The sequence below is a fragment of the Pocillopora verrucosa genome, chromosome 9, assembly GCF_036669915.1.
Source record: "Pocillopora verrucosa isolate sample1 chromosome 9, ASM3666991v2, whole genome shotgun sequence".
Taxonomy (NCBI): domain Eukaryota; kingdom Metazoa; phylum Cnidaria; class Anthozoa; order Scleractinia; family Pocilloporidae; genus Pocillopora; species Pocillopora verrucosa.
Genome location: NC_089320.1, coordinates 372 through 6,518, shown reverse-complemented (window position 1 = coordinate 6,518; position 6,147 = coordinate 372). Strand labels below are relative to the sequence as shown.

The 6,147-nt window shown below is 39.0% G+C and overlaps 1 pseudogene; it reads right to left on the bottom strand.

Moving 5' to 3' along the window:
* Positions 1 to 1,364: 1,364 nt before the first annotated feature.
* On the bottom strand, positions 1,365 to 3,685 carry LOC136283390 (tripartite motif-containing protein 2-like; annotated as a pseudogene).
* Between the last annotated feature and the right edge of the window lie 2,462 nt (positions 3,686 to 6,147).

The following is a 6,147-nucleotide window of genomic DNA, read 5'->3' as shown; positions in this document are numbered from 1 at the left end:
GAACGTGTTTGGCTATCACCAGCTCAATTTGAGCAGTAACAGGACAGTGCACGAGTCATGCATGAATGAATAATGGTAATAGGAACAAGTAGAGTCCAATTCGGTCTGCAATCATACGAATGATAAACAAATCGAACGACCGCGAAGTGGGGTCCGATTTATCATTAACGAGTATGATTACAGACAGAATTGGGCAACACAAAATTAGTCATAACTGTCACAATTTCCGAAAACAAAAAATACATTTAGGACAAATGAGTGCGGTAGAGACAATGTCTACGTAAAAAATTCCTCAACTTTGAAAATTCCACAATTTTTTTAGGATAAGTTGTTGTTGCTATGGTTATTGTGATCAATTCTGTGATTGGTGGAATTGAATGAAAGGACTAAGTATGATTGGCTGCTTCAACTATCCAATTACAGGTGTCCGATTATAGCCAACTGTCCAATTACACTGTCCGATTACAACTCTACAGCATGATTAGTGAAAAATGAAGCAGCTCATGCACCAATCACATTTGAAGAAATTGTAATGGTTATGATTAGACAGTGTAATAGGACAGTTAACACGTCATGCCTGTAAGTGAACAGAACACGTCATGTACGCGCGCCGAGTTGTTATTTTTATTTTTATGAAAACGTACAAATTATGTCTGGTTTCTTTCTCAGATTTTGTCATAGTTTTGATTAATTGTTAACCGGACTTCGTGTCGTCCAATTCTGTTGATAATCATTCTCGTAATTATCTAATCGGACTCCCCCTTCGCGGTCGTCCGATTTCGTTTATCACTCGTATGATTACAGACCGCATCAAACGCCACTCGGTCCTATTATCATTGTAAATTGTACTGTAAGACAATAAGCTTTTTAACATTTTATACAGGATAAACAGTAAATACTACAATGTTAAAAACACACGTTTTCTTGTATGAAATATTTGCAAAAGAACGTTTTAAAATAATTATGTGAAACAGAATCCTACATAATATCAATTTCTGTAGCGATTCGTCAAAATATAAAATATTTTCCTTGCATAAAAATTCCCATAAGTTGTTTTGGATAGGTTATCTTAAAAAAAAAAACGCTCCAAATGTGGCCGTTAAAGATAACTTTTGTAAAATAGGCCAAGTATCCTTTAAATAAACGTAGTCGATGTAGTTCCTTCCTGTCAAATACATCTACTGATTTAGTATAAATCTACAAGCGTTCTATCATATATTCTGCGATCCGATTGGCTTACCCACTCGCTATCTTCTTATAAAAAATCGCACCATAAGTATAGAAATCTCGAGCTCATAATATAACTGAAAAATATCTTCAACTTAACTGAATGTTTTTAACCTACGCTGTTGATTGTTTGCACGTGCCGAACTTAATAAAGTAACTGGAATCTGAAACGTACATACATAAGAGCCGGATATTCAACAAGTACACTACTTAGGCCTCGATTACAGACACTCAGTGGACCTTGAGGTATCGTTTTGAGTGATTTGCATGAAATGAATGTAAATCCACTGTTAGTCGTAAGCCTTCTTGAAACTTTTCCTAGCATCAACTTATAGTTGAACCCTATAGCTCAAGTGAAGATGGATCAGAATGCAGTTTTGTTAAACACCCAAATATTGCATGGATAAGCAACCTTATAGGCTTAAAAACAAAAAATGCAGGATTTCTTACACTCGTGTTTACTCAATTCAAAACGAATCATTTCAGCGGTTCAAGTTAAAAATGCGTTTAAGTCGTAACCGCACTTTCTCTTTAGTCCCTTTTGCTAAAATCTCTTCGTGAGCAAGTTTTTATTTGATAGAAAAAAAATTCTCCGCTTTTCTGTACGTGTACGCTTGGTATTCACAGATACCACTCAAAAGGCATAGGATGTTAAAAGGTTATCAGGAAAACCAAAAATTGAAAATAAAAGGCGAAATGTGTGAAGTAAATTCCTTTACACAAGCAACAACATCATTTGCGCTTCACACTTGTCTTTAGTAGTGGAATATAAGCTGAACACTGTGAGGGAATTCACCACTTCCTCCACAAACCACAAACACTCTGCCATCATCAGTAACAGCCATGTCCGTGATTCCAGACAGTGTACTGTAGTAAGACTCCAAAGAACCATTAGGCATATAACAACGAACCAGCTTGTACAGCCCACTGTATGCAAGCACTTTGCTATCTGCTGCATCTAATGCAATCACAAGCGGATAGAAGGCGCGTTCGTTTGGATCTTTTTTTCAGCATACATTCACCAAATGCCCTCAGGTACTTGCCTTCGTGGTCAAAAACACTTACCATGCAACGATTGTTCTTCTTGTCAACATCTGACACGAAAAACTCGTTGTTGAGTGCAACAGCTTTTGAAGGATGCAGTAGTTTTCCTGAGAGGCTTGTCCCAAAACAAAGGAGTTCCTCTCCGCTAGTGTTGAACACCTTAATACATGACTCGTGGCCCTGCATTACAGGTGTGCACGTGACCAAAATTTGCTCTTCGTTCACGGTAGTGAGGCGCGTGAACCAATGAGAGTTAGAAGTCAATTTAACGAGACAGCGTGTGAATCTACCCGAGCTATCAATACTTGAATCCGCGCTGGATTACCAAACAAACACCCATCAGCAACGGCGATCAAATGCCTGGTTAGAAATGTTACACCAGTTGGCGACTCAAGGTTTCCGTCTTTTGATCCCCGTCTACCAACACAAGCCACAAATTCTCCTTGTTTGGTGTATATTAACACAGCGTGATTTCCTTGATCACTAAGTGCGATATGACCTTCATCGTTTATTGCCACTGCAAATGGCTGGAACTTTCGTTTCAAGGGCTGTGGTATATTAAGAGAATGAAACCTTGTGCCAGGTTTAAGAACCTCTAGGCTCCCCAAGTCATCCGAGTCAGGTGAACTGATTAACGTGTTTGAAGATGTTAATTGTCCCTTCAAGCCTACACTTCCAAACATGTTTCCACTAACACACTGAAGAACTTCTTTGTTTCCCATAAATTCGAACGAATTTTTCGTCTTTTCTGTCTCAGCGGCGGAATGCAAATGGCTCAACTTGGTACACGCTACATTTGCATCTCTGATTCTGTTTAACAAATGCTCTTTATCGTTTGCTACGTCTAAACGCATCTCGTAATTTCAAGGAACCCGCGATATGAGTCAATAACGTCTCTGTTTGCAAGGTGAGAAAACACGCCGGATGTTTCTTCTCTTCTTTCTCGACTAAATTATCGACTTCAGCGCACAAGGCTTCTTCTTGCTTTCGCAGAACTTCGACGAGATTCTCAAAATCTTCGCGAATCTTGCGCTTGATTAGTTCTCCTTGTTGTTCCATATCGGTGCGAGCCTCCTCATAGATTTTCCGCACGATTACAAGTTTTTCACTGCAGTCTTTCATTGCTTTCCTGATCTCTTGAATAACTTTCTTGGCTGGCGAATCTCGAATTAAACGCGCTAAATAATCATTTGTTGGAAAACCATCAACTCCGCGGTCAGGAATCGGACAAACAGCACGACAGATTGGACAGCGAAAACTCAGCGTATGGTGATGTAGCAGTTCTTTCAGACATTTCTTACAAATGTTGTGAAGGCAAGGTAAAACCTTTGGTTCAACATACTCCTCCAAACAAATAGGACAGTGTTGCCTCTTTACTGAAAATGTGGTCGATATTACTCACTGGCGAAGCCATGTTTCATTCTAAACCGGCGACTAAGCGAAAGATTCTGTGAAGAGTAGTCGCTGATCTGCTCGAAGCTTTGTATTTGTTTGTTTTATAACCACGCGGCGCATATTCAATAAATGACAACAAAAGAACGGATTTGCATATTAAGTATGCGAATGAACACAAAGAGGCCAAGGGGAAATAAATGTCATCCCTTCTGGTTGTTTCACGCATTTCTGGAACTGCAAAAATTTCCGTAGAAAGCGGCATAATTGATAAAAACGAAATGCTGTGGTTCAAAATCTTGAATTGAAATCTTTATCACGAGACTAACCAGTGTTGACTTCCATGCCTGATCAGCACATAAATTCTTCCTATGTTTAAGGCAACGAGGTCAAGCAGATAGGTCATGAGGATTGAGAAAAATATAAAATAAAAGATGCACATTTTGTTAGGACAACAAATTCTTAAAACTCTCAGGTAAAGAAATGTTTGATCTTTAGTCAGGAGAATTAACTTTGAATCCTGAGAGAGAACGGTTCAGACAATGATTGCCTTATCAGCCATGTTCAGAATAACTTTTTCAAAAGTACAAGTTGGTGTTTTTCTAAAACCTTCACTGGTACATCTCATGCCGGAAGCATAGACTTTTAAGTCTGTTTGCTATTTGAAAAACAGTAAAAATGTCAATCACCCAAGTCGTTATGGTTCTCAAAAATGGCGTTGCTTAGGCTCTTTGTAAGTTAGTTTTGAATTGCAGATGTGTTCCTTTATCTTCAAGTCCTAAATTGCATTTATTTGAAAATTTTACCCCAAGGCAAGTAATCAGATCTGATTGGCACGATATAAATGAAACACTCTCAATTTTTATTATTCCCAGAGACTATAATTTTCAGTTTTAACACCACATTTCTTCGAGCGTAAATTCTACAAACTAAACCTACGTTTTCTCACAACCTAGCATTAATGATCTGAACAAACTCAGGCTTAAGAGAGGCTCCTCCAACAAGGAAACCATCTACATCACCTTCCTTAGCCAGTTCTTTACAATTCTTGGCGTTCACGGAACCTGTGCAAATATTGACACAAATAAAACATTTGAGCAACCAGGCTATATCTTCTTCAGCGCAAAACACACCACACAACCACCATACTCGCCGACATTTTTGAGGTTTCGAGTCCGGACCTTTCATTTTAAATCACCGCAGTTTCGTTCCATCAAAAAAAAAGTTTCGTTTCAATTAACAGTTTTAACATATTTCATTGATAGCTCTTGAGAGAGAAATACTGTTGCAAACATTACGCCTAATGTTGTAACGAGCAAAACATCAAGCGCATTGCTGCACACGGCAAACGAGGTTTCCGGGGGGGGGGTGTTGGACAGTCTCTGAGGTCCTACGTCTAATTCATATAGACGCAGGACCTCAGAGATGTAAGGTCCAACACGGAAAACTCGCAGATTTGACCCAAAAAACGCCTGCTTACTATTTAAACATTTGTTTCTACAGGATCATACATAGAATTACAAGGCACTGGTAGAAATAGACCGTGGCTTTAGGACTGATAGGTTACAAAGGGCTTTATAGACTATTGACCAAGCAAAAACACGTGACAACATCAAGATTCATTGCAGTATAACTTATCCAATTATGAGTTGAAAGGATTTCTTTCTCCTGGGGTCTTTTCTTAACAAGAAAATTATTCGCATGTTTTGTGTACGGTGTCAATAAAAAATTTAGAAAGCCTACCTCCATAAATAATTCTAGGTGAAATACTGCGACAGCAGCTGAAACGTTATCAGTAAGCCAAACTCTCAGTTGATGATGGGACTTTCTGAGCCGCCCCCCCCACCCCCCTATGAGTTATCAAGTTACAAATTCTTAATTCTAAACCAATATCCCGTGGAAAAAAAAGGTAAGGTTTCCAACACAATTCGGTCTATTCAGACCTTCAATTTTTCGTCCACACCGCCCGTTAGTTAGCCCATACTAAAAATGCCAAGAATTACTGACACCTGTAATAGGAGGTGTATAACATAGCAGCTATTACGTCCTTCACAATTACAGAACATAGTTTCGACAGTTCCCACCTTCACACCATACTAGACGGTTCACATTTCATCACCTGTTGAGGTGTGGCCGTAACTCCAGTGCCAATGGCCCAAACTGGTTCATAGGCAATAAAACACTTTTATTTCCAGTCTGAGACGTTATCTGTGGTAAAGCAAGTATAAATGGAATGAGGGAGCATCGTGTCAGGCAGGCATCTTTTCTCTCACGAGGAAGCCAACTTACTATCCAGGAATTACAAACAGTTGGAAAGTTTTAGAGCCTCTTTCTGGCCAAGCAATTTGATAACTAAGACATTTTTCTGACAATCCATTCTTTGATTTCAAAGAAACTATAAAAGACAGGTGGCCTCAGGGTTTTGGCATATATCACTTGTGGTACCCATACTTCCCTAAAATAAAAATTGACATGGATCCCCCA